At 41.5% G+C, this 23,427-nt stretch overlaps 1 protein-coding gene across 1 annotated transcript in view; it reads right to left on the bottom strand.

Moving 5' to 3' along the window:
* The window catches only part of HIBCH (3-hydroxyisobutyryl-CoA hydrolase), a 97,864-nt gene that overhangs the window by 61,262 nt on the left and 13,175 nt on the right, over positions 1-23,427 (bottom strand). The window lies entirely within an intron of this gene.

The following is a 23,427-nucleotide window of genomic DNA, read 5'->3' as shown; positions in this document are numbered from 1 at the left end:
CAGTAAAAGCTTCCAAAGTGGCCACAGCGATTTTTTTTTTTTTTTAAACAGTGTTAATATATTTATTTTTATTTAATTTTGCCAACCAAATGCTAAGTCAGTTTTCCTTCAGATTTTTGTAAAGACTTCAGCAGAAGTTTGAAACCCAAGAGGGCTCAAATCTGAGCTGTTTGTGAAGTGGAGAAAGCTGGAATGCCAAATCCTTAAACAGAGTTTTTTCTCAAGTTTCCTTGCTCTCCCACCAGAGGTGGGAAAAACAAGGAGATATGATACAGTCTAAATGCAGGTTTCGTCTTTCAATTAATCAGTGTTTACTCCTAATACATAGCTCTTAAATTTGACTTATTTCTAGATATGCCAGTCTTCCAGAAAAAGCTTAACTTCTCATTGAGTAAGGCTAAGATATCTTTTTATAACTCCAGCATAGGAGAAAGTAAATTAAATCCATATTCAGAGCAGAAGGTTGACGTATGATGCACAGATTGTCCCCATATCAAAACAGAATTCTTACTCTGCCCCTAAGATTCCCCAAAAATGGTTACATTAACTATAGCCACTTCTATTGCACTACCTCAAAGAAGGCAAAAACACTTCAAAGAATTTTTTGTACTCCAATACTAGAAGTCCAAACAACTTGATCTGAAGGCTGTGGTTAATGTTTAACAAACACAGCTGTGATGTCAAGCAACTGGACGCAGTTCTGATTTTGCTTAGTAGAAGACAGTGGTATCACAGGCTCAGATGCTATACAGCCTCAAGTATGAAATTCAAATGCCAGGAGGCAACACATCTTTCTCAGAAATTTGAGGAGAAAATTTTGGTTTGGAATGTCTAGCTGTTAGCAGAAAGTAACAGTTCATACTTTCTTCTGGATACTTATTATTTTGAATGAAGTTCACAAAAAGTAGGGGCACACTGATAAAGAATTTTTGGGCTGATACCAATAGCCAATTATTGACCCGTCATATTGGCTGATAACAATACAATTGCCGATATGAACCCTGGCAACATGGAAAGCAGTGTCCGGCAGATAAGTCTGTTGGGGGCAAAGGGCATGAGAGAGGGAAGAGACATAGGGATGCAGATCAAGGCCCCCGCAATAAGGGCGGGAGTGGGGTTGGAGCTGAGGCTGGGGCAGGCGCTGCATAGCTGAGGCAGGGCAGGGCGTGGGACAGAGCTGCAGGCAGTTCATCGGGGCAGGGAGGGGGTGGATCCCACTGCTGCATGCACCCCTGGGGGAAGCACGTGCCCCCCAGATCTGTGCACATTATTGTAAATTTCTTCATCTCATTGGTCTGGATGTGAAGGAGATGCTTCTACAAGTTAAGAGCTCATAGGCTTGATGTTCTTCTCTCATTTAGTGGTACACCACTAACTTTACTTCACTGCAGACCCCTAATTTACCTATTCCTTTAAGATGGGGGGGAAAAAAAAAAAAGGACATTTTTAAAGAAAGACTTTTTTCTACACTAACAAAGGATACACATGCATACATACTTTCTTCAATTGATGCCCTGGATTCTACAGAAGCTAAAAATATTCCATTCAAGAAAACTTTCTCTTTGCTTTGGAGAAGTCTCCTTCCCCCTTCTCTTGCCCTCTCAAATTTTTCCTGTTGAGTACAGAAAATAAAAGAGGGCAAGGGAGTTAGATGACATAAGAGAACAGGATATGAAACCCAAATGCTAATCCTGAGATAATTATATAGACAATATAGTATGTAGAACAGGCACATTGGGATCTATTAAACTGAAGTCAAAGATGTATCCTGACATCCCAAAAACCAATAATGGTTGATGCCAGGGAAGGACTGACAGGGGGATCACTAGTCTAGACAAATCCCATTCATATACTTTCCCTCTAAAGCAAGGCTGTGCAACTGCTAAGCAGCTGGGGACTGAACATCCTGCAAGCCACACTACTAGAAAACACCAGGGCAAGCCACAGGCCCTATGGGCCACATGCTGCACAAATGCCACCCCCCCACACCACAGCATACACACTGCACTGCACGCCCACATGGGCCCTTCCCTTCCCACTGCTGCACTGCACATGCCCCCCTGCCTCACTGTCCAGGCTCCCCCTGTGCTCCCCCAGCCATGCTGCACTGCCCTCCCCTCTGAGGCAGGGGCAGGCATCAAAAGCTGAAGGATGGGGAGAGAGCCTAGGGACTCCAGATGCTGTTGCAGATGGAGCAATAGGGGGGAGCAGCAGCCAGACCACTCAGGCAGGAGCCTAGGGGCCGCAATTCAACATGCAGCCTATCAGCAGCCAGCTAGATATTGCTGCTCTAAAACATTTACTTTTTGCCACTGGGCTAGATGGATCATTGGTCTGACCCCAGTATACACCTTCTTATGTTCTTATCTAACATAATTTATTATAGCTGAGTCTCTCTGCAGATCAGAGGTCAGAGAACATACAACTGTATCACAAACTACTCTTTGCAGTGACAGTCAATTATATCGATTCTATAAAAAGCAAATTCTGGCACTACAACTGTCTTTCCCATCTTTTACATTAATGGATTTAAATTTTCCACTACAGTTTTACTTTAGAAGGCAAGTGTAGTAGCCGAACTTTACAATTTGAGTACATTATTTCATAAGAAACAAGATTTTGCACAAGTCACATTTTGAACTTGTGCAATGAGGGCATAATCTGCACCCTTTATCTTACTGGAGCTACAAGCTTTATTTCAATGGTTCCTCTCCAAAAAAAGTACTGTATATGTAGGCTATTTATAGAGATCTCTAGTGTAGCCAGAGATCAAGGGCTAAGCTGTAGCTGGCAGTAACTGATTTTAGAAACTGAAAAAAATTAGCATTTTAAGGAAGGTGTTAAAGCTGAGTTCCAGCTTAACAATGCAGCATTAAGGACAGGTAGTGCTTTATCAAAACAATGATGATGCGTATTCAATGTGTACTGAATGTGTGTATTGAATACGTGTATTCAAACAACTTATGAAAAACATTCCATTCACATGTAAAAAAAATGACATGAAATATCAGCACTGTGGATGGGATTCCTTAACTGAGTATCTTAGTTTAAGAAAAAATAAGATGTATTTTGACAAAAACTGAGAAATATACCTGCTGTCTATTTACTAAACAAGCAAAATTAAGATCATAAGGGACATAACAAGGCTTGTCAGAAGAGAATACATGCTAAAGCAGAAAAAAGGAAGACCCTTCAGGAATGGAGAGCAGAAAAAATGATTGTAGCAGTGTGGTACAGCATGAAGAGATCACATTTTAATAGGAATGTAATTCATTCTTTAGAATTAAAAAAAATAAAACCACACACTAATATCAATTTGAGTTTTGAAACAATCTCACCTATGTCAGTATTCTTTCCAGCAAGTACTCTGTTCTAGTAGTTTTCCTTCAATCAAAAAACTGATTATAAACATCATTCCTACCTTGGAAAGCTTGGCTCAAATCCTCAAAGCAATGTGGTGATAAAAATACAGCAGACTGTATGTAATGCAACAAAAATCAAAAAATGAAAACACAGATGTGTTAAAAGCCAATACACAGCATTGTTTTCCTGTTGACTGTTTTAAAAAGGTGTGAGCAGTCAAAGAGAGTGTGTAGAATTAAATGATAAAGCTTCAAAATAAGATTTACCATTACATTAGAACAGGGGTAGGAAACGTTTTTTGGCCGGAGAGCCAAAAAAACCATAATGTCTATCTTGGAAGGTGCCAGAGTGCCGACATGCCGGAGCCTGGAGCAGCTGCCTGAAGTCAGCCCACAGAGCCCAGTCTGCTTGCAGCAGGGCTTGCAGCCTCTCAGCTGCTTGCTGAAAGCAGCCTGGGCTCCGTGGCTGGCAGCAGCTGCTTGGAGCCTGGGATGGCGGTGGGGTGCCAAGCAAAATGGCCTTGAATGCCTTGCTTAGCACACATGCCAGGAGTTGCTGACCCCTGCATTAGAACAATAAACTCTGTTACTGGCAAAGAGAGTATTATAGTTTCTAGGGTCAGAAGGGACGTGAACAGATCATCATGTCCGACCCCCTGCCCTGGGCAGGAATGAATGCTGGGATCATAATACCACAGCCAGATATCTATCCAACATCCTCTTGAAGACTCCCAAGGTAGGGGAGAGTACCACCTCCCTTGGGAGCCCATTCCAGAGCCTGGCAACCTTAACCATAAAGTAATGTCTCCTGATATAAAGTCTGAACCTGCTCTCAATCAATTTGTTGCCATTATTCTTTGTTATCCCAGGTGGTCCCCAGGGGAACAGAGCCTCACCTATTTTCCACTGGTCCCCCCAGTGAGTTTATAGATGGCCACCAGATCCCCTCTGAGTCTTCTCTTGTGGAGGCTAAACAGATTCAGGCCCTTTAGTCTATCTTTGTAGGGCCTGGCCTGCTGCCCCCTGACCATGAGAGTGGCCCTCCTCTGGACCCTCTCAAGGTTAGCCACAACCCTCTTGAAGTACAGCGCCCAGAATTGGATGCAGTACTCCAACTGTGGCCTGACCAGAGCCGCATAGAGGAGAAGAATCACTGCCCTGAATCTGCTTGTGATTCATTATCGCTGTTTCCAGATAACAGCTGTAAGCCTTTAAGATGAAACAAAATTAATCTTATCCTAATTGCTGCATAAAAGGCAAGATAATCATTAAAAACTTTGTGGAACAATCCACAGAGCATAATCCAGTTTTATCTGCAGATACAAAAATATAAGTGCTATATTGCATGATAAATTCAACTGTTTTAAATGACAAAATGCAATATAAACTAAGACAATTGTACAAGAATTCTAAGCTGTAAAGTAACCAATACCCAATGGTTTCACAAGTCTCCTAAACATTTTTAAATCAGTTGAATGCCATTTATTTTTTACCTAAAAAAGCAAGAGACAGAAAAAGACTTGGAAGACTGTCCTCAGAATTCAGACTATATTGCTTCTGATAGAATTCAGTTTCTGAAGGAGAGAAACCATCGATTACTATGGTAACTAGTGTGCACTAGATCTATTTTATAGATTATTAATAATTATATATTTTATTCAGAGTCTGTTTCTAATTTCATAAAAGACCAGGACGTCTGTGCCATGGATGATGCTTGGCGTTTCTTCAAGTCTCCTTATTGCCAAAAAGCAGTCAAGTCTGGTGGTCAAGCTATGATCATATGTTATGATGCATCATGCAGTATTTGCAAACTGTTTAGGTCCTGGCCTCAGTTTGGAGACAAAACAAGCCCTATCAACCTAAGTGCCAGGCTCTGAGTCTTTCTGTTTGATAAACTAACAGCTTGGCAGACTTTATCTATCAACTCCAATCCAATTTACTCCCAATGTATTGAAATAGATTTGGCCCACACTTGTAAGAAACATTTAGATCCAGCTGTGATTGAATGTTTTAATTACATCATAAAAAATGTATTGCATTATTCTGGTGTAACATACAATGAATGTACATTTAAACTTCAATTTGATGCATATCAGCAATTTACCATGGACAAAGCTTCAAAGATAAACTGAAGAGAAATTAAATAATATAGTTGGAGAATATAATATTGTCTTGTTCATCTAAATATGACTATGCAGAATAACATTTGATTATTGTAGTCAGTTGGAATTATTCTGCAATACTGTATTTACTCAAATCAAAGATGAGGTTTACCTTCCCCAATCCCCACACTATTTCTCCACTGGTTACTTTCTGCTCTAGCTCCAGCCACTGCTGCTTCTCTTCGGTCAGGCTGAAGTGGGGCCAGGGTCACTGCTGCTGACTGCCCCTGAGCCAAAGCACAGGCCTCCAGAAGGTAAGTGGCAGGAGTGGGGTAAAGGTAGCAGGGGGAGCAGGTGGAGTGGGGTGGGACAGGCATGGCAAGAGGCTGGGGTCTGGTCCCTTGCTGCCACTTCCCCTACTGCAGCAGTGGAAGGCACAAATTGAGATGAACCCCTTCCCCACCCCCATAATTAGATTCTACATATGGAAAATTATAAACAATTTTTTAAAATTTCCGTATCTGGAATCTAAGTTATGGAGGGGTCATCTTAAAATTCAAAGTCAGCTTAGATTTGGGTAAATGTAGTAACTTATTTTCAGTAAAAAAGCTCAATTATTTTTCCTTGATGCTTCTTCAAATGTTGTATGTCACTTTCTAGCTCTTATCTGAAATAAACCACAAGCCTTGTGGCATCAGCAGTCAGACATTTCTTTTTAAAAAGATTCTTTTATGTCAGAGGAGGAAAAAAATGTCTTCGTGCTAACATTTCTGACGGCATGCAAAAAAGAGAAAATATGCTGCGAAAGGACTTAGATCTTCTTTGAATACTGTAAGAAAAACAATTTTTTTTTTTGATTATTCACTAGCTAGGAATGTTGCTCCAAATGCTAAATATATCTATTTTTCCCTATGTAATATGCCACGTGTATTAAGAAAGGTATTTGATGGAACTTTATTTCAGCACAAAATTTGGACTAGCAGAAGAAGGTTGTCAGTATAAAGGATCAATTGAAGAATTAATTGACTTTTCTTCATACCTACACAGGACTAATTCTTAAAATAATCTTACAGGGATCTGTCATGTATTAACTGAAATATTTGCTGACTTAAAAATGTTTTTGCTTATAACAATGGTAAGGAAATACTATATGGAAGGTGTCCTGTTACCTTCTGTTTTTAAACCATTTGAAGTTGTTTGGTTTTACATTTCTTACAGCATTTGGTGTTGTCTAGAGTTCAGTAATTCTCACTAGAGAAATCTCAAGCTTTAAATGTCCTTCAAACGGGTCTGGAGTGGGAGAGACGTAGGCAAAGGATTTTAGAAATCTAGGGGGCTGCCATGTATGCAGCCATGTGGATACAGAGAATCATTAGGAAAAGTGGAACACACCTCCAGGAGACCCACACTATCACCTTGCATGTTGGTTCCTATAGGCATCAGCATCTGCACACCCTGTAATACTAATGCTCCAAAGAAAGTGCAAGCAAGGAGTCATTCAAGGCCAAATTCAGCAAGGTACATCAATTTATATTTGTGCATAGCCCTATTAAGGTTAAAAGGACCACTCATTTCCCAGAAGCTAATAGATGTCAATACCTTGCAGAAGCGGTTACTTGCTCTCTAAGGAATTTATTTTTTTAAATAAAAGAATGCTTTGCAAATAGATCTATCTATCAAGAAAAAAAATAGGGGAAAAGTAATAATCCTGGGAACAAAAGAAAAATCAAGATACAGGAATGGACAAGATAACGAGATATGAGAGGGAGGGAACAGGCAGGATATACACCCTTCACATGGTATCATTTTTCTGCCTTAAAATCCAACACAGATCCTGAGCTAAAAGGGAAGTTTTTACAAAAAAGTTTGATGTGGGAACGGGGGGAGGGGGCAGGAGAGCAGGGGGGTGAGGGGAATAAAAAAATTAGTGAACAGCCATTTGGAATGTGGGCAATAATTCAATTAGAGAAGAAAAGCAGAGCTGTTGAGCAAGGAAGATGAAGTTCAGAAAAGAAGGGAAAAAAATCTGCAGTTAAGGAGTCTGAATGATCTCCAGCCTGGTCTCCACCATCACTTAAAAACATAACAGAAGAAGCAGCAGCTTCATATGAAACAAAAGAAAAAAAACATCTTTTCTATCTTATGTCCTAAATTTTAAATCTCAAAAATAGACGATGACTTACTGTATAACTGGGCTTTTTTGTTCCAATAAAATCCTGAATGGAAGTGTTTTCTAATTTAAACTGATTTTCTGTATTAAATTATAAAGGTATTTGTATGATAAATGTTGAAGAAGGCTATCTTTCTTGTCCAGGCAGAAAATTATTTTTCATACTATGTACTAGCATAGTGGGCTTGGATTTGTTTGTTTTTTAAAGAGAGAAAACACACACATTCCACCCACCTGTATATTTACTGTATTTTTAAATATAGGTCCTCAAGGCTTAGGGGAAAGCATACCTCACAAGGAACTTTCTTTTACTGAAAAAGCATTACATATTTTAGCATAAATCCTAGAACACTCCATAGTGGTGGGTTTTTTTAAAATGCATTTGAAGCACTGCTGATATTGTAAATCAGATTAACTCCAAAAATGAACTGTACCATTTGTCTCTAGAATCACATGCAAGAGCTTAGTAGACAGGCCAATATGCCAGATGGTAAATACACTGCAACATCAGCAAAGAGCATATCTTGTTGTTTTTCATCTTGCTTTACCATAGCTTTCAATATCCTACATTACTAGAACCAAGTGAAATACAAACCTACCAAATACAGATTTGTGTCTCAGTATATAAGGTAAGTACACAGTAAACCATCGTATGTATTTTACCACAAACTAATCTTCTGTTTCAAAAGGTTGGAGTATAACAAAATAAGTCAGAAGCTTCTATTTGGAATTCAGGACCCATATTTGAAGAGGGAAAGAGAAAAAGGGTCGCAAAGCAGCTTATCTAGCATTAGCATGGCAGCAACTTTTGCCTGATGGCTGATTTTCTCAACAGAGATTAAAAAAGCAGTACTTTTAAACTGCAGAGGGCAGTGACTGACAAAAAGCAGGAAGCGTTTATTATTTCAGTTGCTCACCCACTTTAAATGCTAGACACAGAGCAAGTAAATAAAGCGTGAAATTAGTTTTGCACAACAGCAGCAAAGAACCACTTTGCACAGCTAAATGTGTGTATACAGTGCTAACCATACATAAAATATACAAACTTTGACACTAAATAGGGCAGAAATTAGTCATAGATGAGGCATCCTCTTAGAACTTGTAAAAAGCTCAAGTTTCAGCAAGAATATTCAGATATTTCTCAGGATATTAAAGAAAAAAGGTGTTATTTTGCCCTCATGATGACGATAAGGAGGTGGATAACAAAATTCACTGAGAAGTTCCAATTGCATCTGTGCTTTGGAGTACAGACTAAACTTGTCAGCATGGCAGCCTGACGTCAAGGATATCTTTTGCCATCCTTGTGAAAGTCTGCCCACGCTAGGCCAACTTATAAAGCTTTGAAAATCTGCTTAGTAGAGACCTGTTAGATTTTGGGGCTTTCAAGAGACTCTTTCCATCAAGCATATTTCACCCCACAGTTGCTGAGGCTAAGGAGAATTCTCCGAGATCATCTGAACATGTGTATACAGCCTAAGGTACTACCCTATCCTGCCTTCTGCCTGTTAGCCCAAGTGAGATATCTGTGGATCCCCATGTTTTGACCCTGATGAATTATGTAGGAGTCCATATGATTCTACCTGAAGGGACGTTTGATTTTTTTACTTACCTTTTTAAAAATCTAGGAAGTTACATAAAAAAAGAACTAAAGAACAAAAGTGTTAAGTCTGAAAAGTGAAGCACTCGATTAGGAAGATCACCTTGAGGAACTGGACATTGCCTTCATCTCTAAATACTATAGCTATGGAAATGCTTTTCTCCTGGCACAAAAAGAGAGCATACTGCCACTCAAGGGTTTTCTTTCACAGGACAGAACAGACTTTTCTAAGAAAAGTACTGCCCATCAGGAAGACTCCTCTTTGCCTGGGCCAAGTTGAACAGCTAAGCATTTATCCCATGCCTTCTGAAGATTAGTGACCCCAGTCTGTGGCTGGCACAGGGGACATTTCCCTGTGGTTTGACTCTTCCTGGTGACCAGAAGCAGACAGACTGCTGCACACCTTCCTGTGCCTTCCACAAACCAGAATAACCTTGGTTTGGGGAAGGTGCAGTGGAGCATCTCCCTGAGGCCAGAGTTCATCCCTATTTTCCCAGAAGTTTGCAGAACTAGAAAGGAAAGCCTTTCCCTGCACCTGTCACTGCCACAGTTCTTATGCAACTCATAGCTGGGCAACTCAATGAAACCAAAATTTACATAGGTGTTTCTCATTTTCTGGGTGCCCACTGAACTCTGATTTGAAGAGTTCAGCCCTTACAATACTGGATATAAAGTTAATGAAAGCTGTGCTTTGAACAAATAAAGCTATACCAGGTCTTGGGATGGGAAAATCAGGCCATGAATACACACACACAAAAAACCAAACAAACCCCTGAACCTGGCATTAATGCATCTGAGCATCCATTTCCCAATCCTTCCAGGAACAACACCACTCTCCCTAGAATATATGTATTTGTGGTGGGGGAAACAACTCATTAATTTCTATAAAGTAAACACTCAGTTGCTACAGTTTTAAGTGCCCTAGTAAAAGTACATGAGCAAAATTAATAGTTGGATATACAACGCAGTGAACAATGTGTGGCAAATAAAGCCTGAGATCACAAAGTGACTGATGAGGAGAAAACAGAAATATTAAAACAGATGGTCATCCCATAAGTTACATCTGCCTTCCACCCTCCATGAGGCTGGAGGCCCTGTCGATAACACTATTTTTGTAATTAAGGAGCAGGTAATCGTTCACATGGAGTCAAGACTGGCCAGACAGGATTAAGTCCAACATATCCCAACTTTAAAGTACGTGAGATAGCTGTACTGCCCTACATGTTTAGTTTGCACATATAATACTAGCACAGATTAAGGCACTCACTCTAAACAGAAACAAACTTTTGCTGCAAGCGCAACAGTTGTTAGTCAGACTATCACAATAGAGGCTTGTGTAGGTGCCACTTTCACAAGGCTCTTTTACTTGTATTTTACAGAAATGAGGAATAGGACAAGAGGTCTTATAGAAAAATTAACACTACCTACCAACTATGACCAGTACTTGTCTGCCTTCTCTGTTTCGTCAATTCCCTACAAACCACTGGGGTTGCTTACAGACATGGTAGGGGGGACCCCCACTGCTTAACTTTTGGTTCAGCATGAACCTGCACCGAGCACAGCCACACGCCCAGAAAAGGCATCGCGTCAGTTTGACTTGAATCAGCTCACCCAACATATGTATACATAAGGCAACTCAAAGGGGCTTTTTTAATGCTTTTATCTAATCACTGATTCAATCAGCTATAAGATAAAAGTCCCGAAAAGCCCCACTGAAGCATCTGATCTATGCCAATGTTGCAGTCGAGTCGAATTAGTGCACTCCTTCTTCCAATAAAGTGTGTTGGGGTTTTTTTCCACATCTGTCAAAGCCCTTGTTTCCCAGGTAAGGTGACAGAAGTAAAGCAGCCACTCATCTTTAATCTTCTCCTCCTGCACTTTAGCAAAATTTCTATACAATTTTAGTAGTAGGTGACAGTTATTTATATATTATCTGCTGCATCTACAACCACAGGTAATCAGAAGTTACTACAAGATTATTTTCTCATAACAGAAGAGCTCTCCAGCATGGAAGAAACTATTAGGTTAACATTCCCCACAAATATCATGGAAACAGTTCTTTCAACAGAAAATCTTGAAAGTTATCAGGTTGTCGCAGGGCACTAAGGTGCCTGCTCCTTTAAGGGCAGAAACTGCCTAGGGAGAGGGCCCTAGTAGTCAGGCAGGAACCACACAGGTGCAGGTTACTGTGGCAGAGGCTAAGGAGTGAATTAGCCTGCACCTGCAGCCAGTCAGCTAACTGGAAGAGGCAGGACCCTGGGCACATACGCACCAGGGCTGGGACTAGGTCAGTCCTCTGTCAGGAGCTCTTAGAGAGAAAGCTTGACTGCCTGTTCTGCTTCTGGTAGGACTAAGGGGCTCCAGGAGCTCACCAGGTACCCTGGCCTACAAGGCACTTAGTGCTGGGGGGAAGTGTGACTCTTTTAAAGGGACAGAGCACTTACTGAACTGCTTATATTATGTTATAGCCCAGGGGCTCATATTTTGGTTACTGTTGATACACTGGTGGATCGGGCTGAAGCTATTGGGGAAAAAGGAGGCCTCACTGGGGGGGCACTATAGTGTGGGGACCCCAGTGCCAGGAATATGGTGACGAAGGGGGTAAGCAGACCCCAGAACTAGTGCGGGAGCCAAGACAGAGCTGTGGAGAACCCAGTGATGACAGGAGGCCGAGCAATAGCAGGACCCCAGAGAGACAACATGTTACTACCATCTGTGAGGCTTGGGGTATAGTAAAGGGGTCGTTTTGGAGCCACACATCTAGCCCATAAGGCTAAGTGTGCCCCATGAGGCAACTATTTTGAGTGGGACCCAAAAAGGGGTCCAAAGAACCCACAGGGTTCAGCAGGGTCCATCAGGACCGTGTCCAGAAACAAACTCGAGGGCAGCCTCCCTACATTATAACTGCCAGCAAGACATGGCAGGAGAAGGGTGCCCCATTGGGCAAGATTAGCATGGAGCTATAGGGACGTCACTGCCATCCCTGAGGACCCCATCCTGTGACACAAGTCCTTTGCCTGCTTAGGCTTCAGAACTGCAGCTTTTATGTAATTGAGAACAATTTATTATTGAGTGGTGGAAATTCAAGTAGAGGACTCTTAAGTTTTGAGTAGTCATCCCTCTTTCTCCCAAACACCCTGATGGGGAGGCCAATTCCTGGACATGGCATACAGGTCAGATTTCACCACAAACAGTAATGGAAGTGTATGAGTAGAAGGAGACAAAGAGATAAACATAGCTCCCTAAACAAAGCAAATGTGTTTCTACAGAGATAATGAAAGGGTAATTGAAACTAAACTGCTTGCTGATGCTTATTTTTGTGAACATCTGTTGCAGCAAACACAATATTTTAGATTTATACCTTGATTCCAAGACAAATTCATACTTATTGATAGCAATTATGAAAGGGTCCTTTGAGTAACATCCATACAATTTTGAACAAGTAGGATTTGAACATCAAGATAAATATAGCCCTTGCTCAATTACAGTTCCTTTGTGTACTGATATTATAAAATTTTAATCGTCAGAACATTTCATACTTTAAAATGACAATACTTTGAGACTGTAAGTAATACACCATTCTTAAGACATTGTGATCCTTACTCAATGGGAAAAATCAATGCATCCATCAAATACAGTCGCACTGAAACCGCTGGAAATTTCTTCCAAAACTGAAAGTTTATAGCAGCAGTAAAATTTCCTCGTAATCTAAAGTCAAAGTCAGTTTCAACCACTGCTGATAAAGCATTGATTCATTTGTTGCCAATAATTTTCTATTAATTATACAATTTTACTGTGTCACTAAAGTTACTACAAAGAACAAGGAATCTACCTTCCACCACATGTTCTTGAACTTGCATTGTGTATATACAGATATTTTTTTTCATTTGAAGTAGATAATTGTTACATGCAGTGAAGAATCCAGCACTATATTTTTTTCCTGCATTTTGTATCTGCTTGAAAATAAGCTATAAGAGACACTGCTGAAGGACATAAGGTAAACAGTGACTAAGTCAAATTGAGGTGCACAGAATATAAATAAAAAAAGGAATCTAAAGACATCATGATGTCCATTCTTCTATTACAGAACCCTTCTATTGAACTAGATAATGCTGTTCATTCAGTATATTATTAATCTGCACATATTCATTACATCATTTTTTTACCTTAAGAATCGCTCAATGCTGAATTCCAGCGGCATTGAGTAATATTGCTATTGTCGAGGTTCTGTCCACCCTAAACACCAATTTTTCAAAACTGTTTATAAATCTTGACCATGAAATCATTCTTCTGTAGCTGAAAGATAGGTAGATTACTCTAAAGTATATTATCCCAAAGACAAAGAAATATATGATTATTGAATATTATACAAACACCTACACTAAAAATACCCTAAGGTTACAAAGTTAAGCACTGAAATTAAAGGAAAGCAATTCACAAAATGAGCTTTAATCTCATTTAATTTCACTATAAATTTCTGGTATGAATTGCACACATAATTTAGGGATGTTTGACCTATATTTGAACCATGATTACCTAACAAGTGTATTATTCTTCTCTTTCATTTTGGGCCATCTCCCAGCTATTGGTAATTTTTGCTGTCACATGCCAATATACACCTTATTGGCAAAAAAGGTCCCGTAAAGTGTCCAACCATCTGCATAAACACAGTAACGTTGTTTTCATTTTCAGGTTTCCTTCTGTATATTCTTGTTCTGTCCTATGGTATGCAAAAGTATTCAGCCACTTAAATTAAAAATGTACCGATAGGTAAAAGTTATTAAAAAGGATGATGATCAAGTGTTCTTCATGTCCTGAGAACAAAAAAAATTGGCTTAATTCCAGCCAAAAAGACTGAAGTTAGATATGAGTTGAAAGTTTTTCCCATAATAAGGAAAAGTAACTACTGGAACAAGTTGGCCTACGGAGGATACAGGATCCAATTCACTGAACGGTAAGATGAAAACCTTTTGAGGTCCTCTAGCCCTATATTCCTATTTCTTTGAATAGGAAAAAGAGATTATTCTGCACCAGGGTTGCCCAAGCATACATCCCACAAAGGGCTAATTGTAACTGTGGCAGAAGACCCCAAAACTCTGCTCTGTGACAATTTGGTTAGAATGGGACCACCAGAGGATACACACTTTACCCTATCTCTTTAGGTAACCTAAGCTGGATACATTCCTGAGGGAGGAGGGAAACCTACTCCCTCTGCCTACATGACTGGCATCACATACCTGGGTGAGGGGCTTGCTCCCTGGGGAGCTAGGAACTGCCAGTCTGCTCAGCAACTAGTGATGTATTTCAAATTGGTTGGCTGATAGCCAACAGGTGCTGGCCTCCACTGGACCAGGTAAATGAGGTCACAAGGGCTATATAAGTTAAGGACTGCCCAGGAGGACGGGGCAGCAGAAATGAGGAAGACTCAGAGAGAGAGAGAAGAGCTGGACCATCTGAAACTTGCTCTCTCTCTCAAAACTCAAGACCAAGGAACTGCCTGCCTTCAGAGGGAATCTCCACCTGCCTCTGGATGATACTTGTGAGTAAGCTACCTGAGATCTAACTAGATATATAGCTTGCAGTAACTCAGATGCGTGATCAAAGGCTACCCAGCTTTTGGAGTTTGCTCTATGGGATTTCTCCGATATTGCTCTAGCATGTACCCTATTCCAACCCTACCCCTTGTAATTAATAAAGTTCTCTTTTGTACCTAGTGTGGGAGACTTATTGTGAGTGGGTCTAAATTCTTCCATGTGCCCAGTGCAGTAGGCAAGCAGGAAGTGCCCGTGTGCTCAGTGCAGTGGGGAGCACACAGAGGCCCAATGGCCCAAACTAGTGCAGTCCCCACAGCAGATGGCCCTAACTGATACAGCCCAAGGCATGCAGCCCCCAGCCACTAGGGAGCTGGACAGCCCTATTCTACACTGAAAATAGGCACAGCTATATATTTTACATTGTTTATTTCAGTAGCGAAATATAAACTGAAAATACTCAGAATAAAATACAAGTAGCATGCAGATGGTTACATATTTACCCGAATACCGTACAGGATGTCTGAAGTTGACGGCTGACTAAACTAATGGCTTATTTAGAAGAGAAAAAGAGAAGAGACCAAAAAAAAAAAAAAAACCAAAACAGGCAGAATCTCCAAAGCTTCCTTTGTCTTAAGGGTACATACAGAATTCTCACCTTCTATACCCTGGGGGGTGGGAAATAATCTGGGTCTGTGTAGCATTTTCTGAGAGCAGAAAGCAAGGGAATCTTGAATCTAGCCATCAAATATTATGGTGACAGGCAGATGTTGTCCTCCAGACAATGCCAAACACTGACACTTGCTTGGGAAAAAAGCTATAAACATTCTTCTTCACACATACAATCTAAATAGTCTGAGGCTTCTAAAAAATATTTTGCAGTACTGTCAAGCTGACACTCAAGAGGACAAAAATTAAACATTTACTATTGAATGACTCAGACTGTAAAGTGCTCAAATTTAACGATATTTCCATTTAGAAGTATATTCTACACTCCATTCTGTACCCGAGATTAGCATACACATGGACCTTCAGTTTAAACAATGCTTCAACTTAAATATTCAGACACGGGTACTGTCAGATGTGTTGCAGACTCTGACATTAACCCAAGGAGTCAACTAAGCTACGCCCAATTATAATGGGGACATATTCAAATGGGAAGTGTTTCAATGGTATCTCAAGGTCTTCGTTTATCTAGACAAGCGATTCTCAATCAGGGTACGATAGCACCCTTGGGTGCCTCGAGATCCTTTCAAAGGTGCCATGCTATGCTAATACTGTTAGATGGGAAAACATGAATCAAAGTAAGCCCAGAGACTGCAAAAAGGAATCCACAGTGTTCAACACTTTGACCTATTGTGACCTTTGCAAGTTCTTTGCAACTGACTTGCTCTAGTACATTTTTGGAGTCAAAAATGAGTAAAAGCTAAGAGCTGGCACCTTCCAACCTCTAAAGGAAGTACATTGGAACTGTTTGTCTATCTACACCTTGAGTGCTCTGTAGGAATGTAGGAAATGGCTCCAATAGAACAGACAGATACAAACAGCACTGAAGTCACAATGTCTTTTCTGAACGTACACATCAGTGAAATGGGTTTGTTCCTGGACCAGTAAATTAACTATTAAAGATACATCTCAGAACAGATGCTCTATTAACAAAGAAAGCCCACTTCCCTATTGTTCCAATCCCACATGTCTCCATTCCCTCCGTGCTCCCCTTCCCTCCAACCCAGAGTTGGTTCCAAATCGAGCTGCGGCCTATTCCTCATTCTACTGACCTTCTCCATTACAACAAATGCCCCAATCAGGGGCATCTACCCAAGTTTGCCAGGGACTAGACTATTGCTTTTTCTTTCTAAAACTACGCTTTCAGCTACTTCACGTTACTAGCTAGATAAACCTTGTGAAATATCTAGTACCGTGTTATCGTTGTGACTTGGATAACGGAACGTGTGTACATGACACCAACTTGGGTGGAGTAGCAGATAACTTTAAAACAGGGGTCAGCCACCTTTTTAGGCTTCAGCCTGGATTGACGCAGTTCAGGTCAGAGGAGGGCTGGTGAGTGGCTGACAGGTACAGGTACCCAGCCACTGCTCTTCTTAGTGGCTGCACAGGGAAAGTGCCCGCCACTGCTGCTTTTCCCCACAGCAGGCCAGGGGGAGTGTCTGCTTGTCCCCACAGTTGCTGGGGGAAATGACTGCTGCTGAAGCCCCCTGCCACTGCAGTTAAGAAAACAACAGCTGCAGATGCTGTGCCCATGTTGCTGCAGCAGCAGGCGCTTTCCTTGCATAGATACTGGGCAAAGCAGTGCCTGAGTCCTAGCACCCACAAACTGCTCACCAGCTCTCTGATCAGAACTGGGACAGTCTGGCTGCTGAAGGCTCACATCTGTAGGTTGAATCAAATGGCTCTGTGGGCCACATTCAGCCCACAGGGCATAGGTTGCCAACCTCTGCTTTAAAAAGGACAGGATTAAGATGAAATGTGGTCTGAAAAATGTAATAAAATTAAGCGTAGGATTTTGTACTTGCCCTTACTGAAAAAGGACAATCAAATTCACAAGTACAACCAGCAATACTGCAGAAAAGGACTTCAAGAATTCAGAGTATCCGAGTGTAATATTGTTATAAAAATCTAAGAGAACAATGGAATTTATTAAGAGGATGCAAGTCATGATATTCAGTTCTTTCAGCAGTAGCAAGACCTCATCTGGAGTAGCATATCCAGTTTTTTGTACTATACTTCAAGAAAGATCTGAATAACCTGGATAGCTACAAAATTAGAGGGTCTTGGAAACGTAACAAATGAAGAAAGATGGGAAGAACTGTAAAAACAGGTGAACAGAAAACTGGGGGCAGGGGGAGTTAATAACAGCTTTGAGCACAAAGAATATTTTTATAAAGAGGATAACAATCAACTGTTCTCCAAGTCCACAGAGTGGACAAGAAGTAACAGCCTTGAACTGCAACAAAGGAAATATAACTTCAATAGTAGGACAAAACTAACTATGAGGGCTATTAAGCATTGAAATAGTTTACCTACAACACCTAAGTAAATCTCAGCCAGTGGAGCAGCTACTCCCTCAATGAAAGTGGCACATATTAAAAGGTTCTGAATGAAGAACTAACTTACCACAGGTTATTGTGATTCACAGCAGGCCAAGAGAATATTCATACAGAAAGCTACTACAGAGCAGCCAACGCATCTACAGATCCCTGCCACTGTTTACCTTGCAGCAATGTTTGCCTGCACCTTTAGAAGACACAGGCAGGCAAGGTTGGGTAGATGTGACATCTCTTATTAGAGCAACTGAGTAGTTGGAAAAAAGTTCTTAGCAAACTTCTGGCCGCAACTGCCTTTCTTTTTCGGGCACAGGGAGTCCCTACTTGAGACTCCAAGGAATGAGAGAAGTTAAAAGTGTGGCAGGATGTCGGTCAGAATCTTAATAGGGAGAAATCAGAAAGACAAAAGGTAAAGCAGGGAAGGGAAAGGGAAGAAAGCAGGAGAAAAAAAAAAAAAGGCCAAACAGAGAGACTACGGTGATAATAATATCCTTTAGAAGACAGCACTTTATGTTCTAGAAAATTTCTAGTTTAAACCACTTGACTTTAGTAAAGAAGTCTTTGTCAGCATTATACACAGGTTATCTCAGGTATACTGTACACAGAATGCTTGCTTGTTCATCAGGTCAAAAAATGCCTTAATCACAGGTGAACGTTAGCCGGGCAGAACTCAAATGAAAATATTTGACTCTCTTTCATATTACCAAAAACTAAAGCAATTTAACAATTGTCAACATGCCCCATACATGCATTGTAGCACTGAATTAGGTACCCATAACTTGGTACACAAAGTCAATCAGAAGCTTCTTGTGACACTTATCCAGATTTAGTCACCAGAAGCATGGCTTTCACTGAAGAGATGAAAAGGCACTTCAATTATTCTGAATCCATAATGCATATAAACAGCTTTATATAGCACCTCAACAGAATTGTAATTCTGTCAGTATACACAGAGTGAGCTTTGGAAAATAAGCTTTGCAGCCCCCCCACCTGTTGACATATGAAGTCCTTAAACAGAATGCCATTCATAATCATCAGCTATTAAAAATCTAGACAGAATAATCAAGATTTACAGACAGCCATTCATTAGCATACAGTTCTGAGCTCAATCACTGTGAAAAGATATGTATGCATTAATATTAACCTTTCCCCCAAGAGATTCACTGTCATATGCACTTACCATTGGAAAACAGGTACGTTATCTTGCTAAAATGTCTAATATCACCAAGACACATATGGGTAGGAGACAGTACTTGCCTCCTTATACAGAGGCCAGGTGCCACAACACCCTTAAAGGAACGTTATGGCATTCTAGGACAGGGGTAGGCAACCCACAGCATGTGCACCAGAGCATGACCTGTGAAGGCATTTTGCTTGGCATGTACTCCTTGGGGCAGATGGCAAGGGAGCTGTGAGGGGCCTGATCCTTACTGTGGCAGTGGAGCTCTGCCACCTTCCCCACCTGGAGGGGCGCATACACCTGCTGGCAGCAACAAGCCAGGCCAGGGCTCCACAGATCCTGGTTCAGCTGCTTGCAGTCTACTTGCTGGCTGCTGTGAGCAGCGTGGGCTCCATGGTAGGTAGCAGGGGCCTTCCCAGAGACCAGGCTAGCCCAGACTGACTATGGCAGGCAGCCAAGAAGCTGCAAGCACCTGCACTAGGATCTGCAGAGCCCTGGCCAGGCTCATTGTTGACAGTAGATGCACAAGCACCTTGGTTCAGATGATGGGGAAGGGGTTGGGGCTGTGCTGCCACAACAAGGATCGGGCCCCTTGCAGCTCCCCCACCATCTGCCTCTGGCGCACTAACATCTTACAAGTTGAAGTTACAGGTGCTTTTGGCACTCTACCTAAAAAACATTCCTGACCCCTACTCTAGGGTGCCGAGGTGTTTTTCAACCCCAGTTGAAAAAATTATGCTCTAAAGCATCCATTCCTGGTGCTGTTGAGATAGGATACTGGGCTACATGGACCATTGGTAAGACCCAGGGCAGATTTTTGCTCAAAGTTTAGTTGGTTTTTTTTATTTTAAATGAAAAACAGCACCAACAAAGTCAAAGGAGGACTCCTTGCTATCCAAGTCTGACTCGCACCATTTGCAAGCTTGAAATTTAAAATGATATATTGCTGGCAAAGACACTATGTAAAAAATCACGCTCTACTTTATTTCTTAGATAGTCCAACTATTTAAAAGAATTCTAAGACTATTTTAAGTGCAAATGTTTGCTCAGTATCTTTTCAAAAGGACACATTATACCTACATCAAAAACTTCTCATGCAACAGTGTGCATAATGTTCTGTCTACCACATCATGTAACACACAAAAATAGAGTTTATTAACCACACTAGTGATCATTTAAACTCTGGTTTCATTCTGCTTTACTTAAGAAGAAATATTATTTACTTGGTCTGCACTCATTCTCTTTTCTACCTAACAATATTTTATCTTGACAGATGTCTTTATCTTTTCTGACCTGTTTTGGTCTAGAAAATCTTTTCAACAGCAGTTCTACAACCAAACGGTTTTAAAAAACCTCAACACACATCTGTAGGACTGATTTGATAATCAGGAAAAAATTATTCAGTAATCTGATGTTCCATGGACTTTAGAAACTTGAAACACTGAAATGCTAACTTCTCAGAATTGGAAACAAATATGACAAATGCATTTTGGTCAAAATCCAGTAAGTACTGTATTTACCCAAATCCAAGACTAAACTTTTTCCTCTATTTAAGGTGGGGAAAAAGCCATTCATCTTGGATCTGAGTACGGGGTAGGGAAGAGGCAGCAGCTGCTGTGGCTCCAACTCTGACCCCAACCTGGGCTCAGGGTTACAGCTGGAATCACAGCAGCAACTTCTACTCACCTCCATGTCTGCCCCACCCTGCCTGCTCCCTCCCCACCCCCACCCTTGTGCCTTCTCCCCACAACCTCTGCTCCTGACACCCCCAACTGTTTACCATCAGGCACAGCTCTGGCCCCATTCTGGCCCAGAGCACATGGTAACTCAAGCCCACTCATGTAACAGCAATGGCAGTGCCCAGGACCAAAGCTACCATGCGCTCCGTGATGATCCCATGTGAGGTTCCCTGCACTGACCTAAGTCTATTAATGCTGGATGATATGTCTAATCAAAGAACAGCACCAATATCAGTTAAATAAGAGTACTTTTATTTTAAAATGTTCCTGTTATTTATATAATACAATATGATTAAGAAACAAGATGGAGCTAAAACTAGCTGCCAACCCAAACCAATTATATTTTTTTCCAGTCGTGAGCATTTGGAAATGAACTGCAGCCTAGGAAAACTTGCTGCTTTCCTATACTATCCACCACTTCAGAACTACTTAACAAATGTTCTAGTATTTTAATTTTCTAAATTAAATACTCAGTGTCAGACAAGATTTTGTGATTAAAGGAATCAAAATAATCAGACTGTTCTGAACAACTTCATATCTTCCACAAATTCAAATAAGACTTAGTCATAGCTCTTTTTAGTTTCAGCAAATTGGTCTCAATGATTTCCCAATCACTGTTTCTTCCGCAACTAAGGAAAATACTAATTTCCTCTCTTGTAAAACAGGCCAAAGAAGTCCAAAACTGACCAAAGCTATGACAGTTTTGTGCAGATTATGTATAGGTTTAGATTAAATGCACTAACAGCTTCATAGGTCCTGGCGCCAAAATTCTAAGGCTTTATCGAGGAGGTGACACTCCACTGTCTGCCGAAAGCTACTGCCCAGTCCTCAGATAAAAGAGCAAAGTTATTTTTAGCAGCAGCAGTTTGCTCCACATGGCAGACATTCACCTTTGGTATGTCTAATGAGTGGTAATTTTAAGACATGACAGTAAATTCATCCTCGAAGAGCTTCTTTTAACAAACATTCATTGCTTATAATGAAATATTTACCAATAGCCTGTTCAGTTTACCCAGTTTGGGGTATATTCCTTGCCAAATCCATGCAAAGAGGTAGTTCACTAGCAGTATGTACATCTAATTCTCAGAAAATGCACGATCCAATCCTAACCATATTAACTTCCAACACATAATTGCATTTCATTTCGCAGATCATCAATAGCATCTCAAAAAGAAAAAGTTCAAGATGTAGTAGATCAAGAACTGAATTCCTACAACACATGCAAACATTTCATATTATTCACTCTACATAGCGAGCATAAGCGATTCTCTCTTAATTCACATGAACAAAGTAACATAGTCAAAGAAGTGTCACCTCTGTAGTATATAAATGTGGTACACTGAAGAAACAAATGACATTTAAAAAACAAGTAAACTACAACCAAGTTCTAAATATGGACCAAGTCCCAAAAACTTGTTATGTATGGCAAGCAGTGTTATGCATTAAAGCAGGGGTGGGCAATTATTTCAGCTTCAGGGTAAGCTTTGAAGGGCCCACCCCCTTCTTGCCATCTTGGGACTGGAAATCCTGCCCTAACCCCTGACCTTTGCCATCATAAGTCCCTCCCCTTGCACCCCCACTACCCAGAAATACTCCTTTGGGAGAGGGGGGTTAGAACCAGAAGAAAAAAATAAATAAATAAATAAAAAAATCACACACTAAAAGTCAAACACCTGCTATAACATATTTTAATTTTATTACAAAAAATATTTTGTCATTAATTGTTTGCATATTGTATATAGATGTGACTGCATAATAACTCAAAAATAAAGCCAGAGTCTTGTATACTGGGGGGGCATGTATGGTGGGGTGTGTGGCGGATGTGTCTGTGTGTGTATGGTGGGGTTTGTGAGGGGGTGTGGCTGTGTGTGGGGTGGCAATAGGAGTGTGTGTGTAGGGAGAGGTTGTGGGGGGAGGGAGTGTGGCATTTGGGGTATGAGAGAAGGTGGAGGGATGTGGGGATCCCCCCACACTCCCCCCCTTGGCATGCATCTTTTGCAGGCAGCAGGGGTGCGTGGGGAAGTCGTGCCCAGCACAGACGCTGGTGCCCGGTGCGGCACCGCTCCAGCCACTGCTGCAAATGGGGGCAAGGAGCACAGCCTGGCTGGGCTGCCTCTATTGCGAGAGCTCCCTGCTGCACACATGCAATTCCTGCACTTGTGTGCCACCAGAGGGAAGCTCCACATGCCAGAGCCGGCTGCCTTCACCGTTCCCTGCCACGCAGATCCTAGGACTCCATGGGGAAGCAGGGGCCAAGGCTCCCCTCCATTTCTGGTGGAATCCCAGGACCAGTGTGGGAGGGAACAGCAAAGGCAACCAGCTTCAGCATGTGGAGTTTCCCTCCAGTGGTGTGTGAGTGTGGGAGTTGCACAGGTATGGTGGGGAGCCCCTGCAATGGAGGTGGCCTGGCTGGGCTGCACTCCTTACTCTTATGTGCAGCAGTAGCTGGAACTACAACCCACCAGGAACCAGCAGCTGTGCAAGGCATGAGTGCCCCTGCCTGCTGCTGCTGCCTTCTACAGGAGATGCACACAATGGAGGGGAGTGGGGGGGGGGTTCCCCATGCACTCCTCCCCACCCACCCTCACACCCTGTCCTGCCCACCTGAACTCCATGCTGCCACCACCACCCTAGGCATGAGATCCACACTGCCACCAGTCTCAGCCCCACACTCCCACCCA

Source organism: Crocodylus siamensis, chromosome 4 (assembly GCF_052110815.1).
Source record: "Crocodylus siamensis isolate JL-2025a chromosome 4, ASM5211081v1, whole genome shotgun sequence".
NCBI classification, from domain to species: Eukaryota; Metazoa; Chordata; order Crocodylia; family Crocodylidae; genus Crocodylus; species Crocodylus siamensis.
Note: the sequence above shows the minus strand (reverse complement) of the source record. Positions and strands in the feature narration are given on the sequence as shown.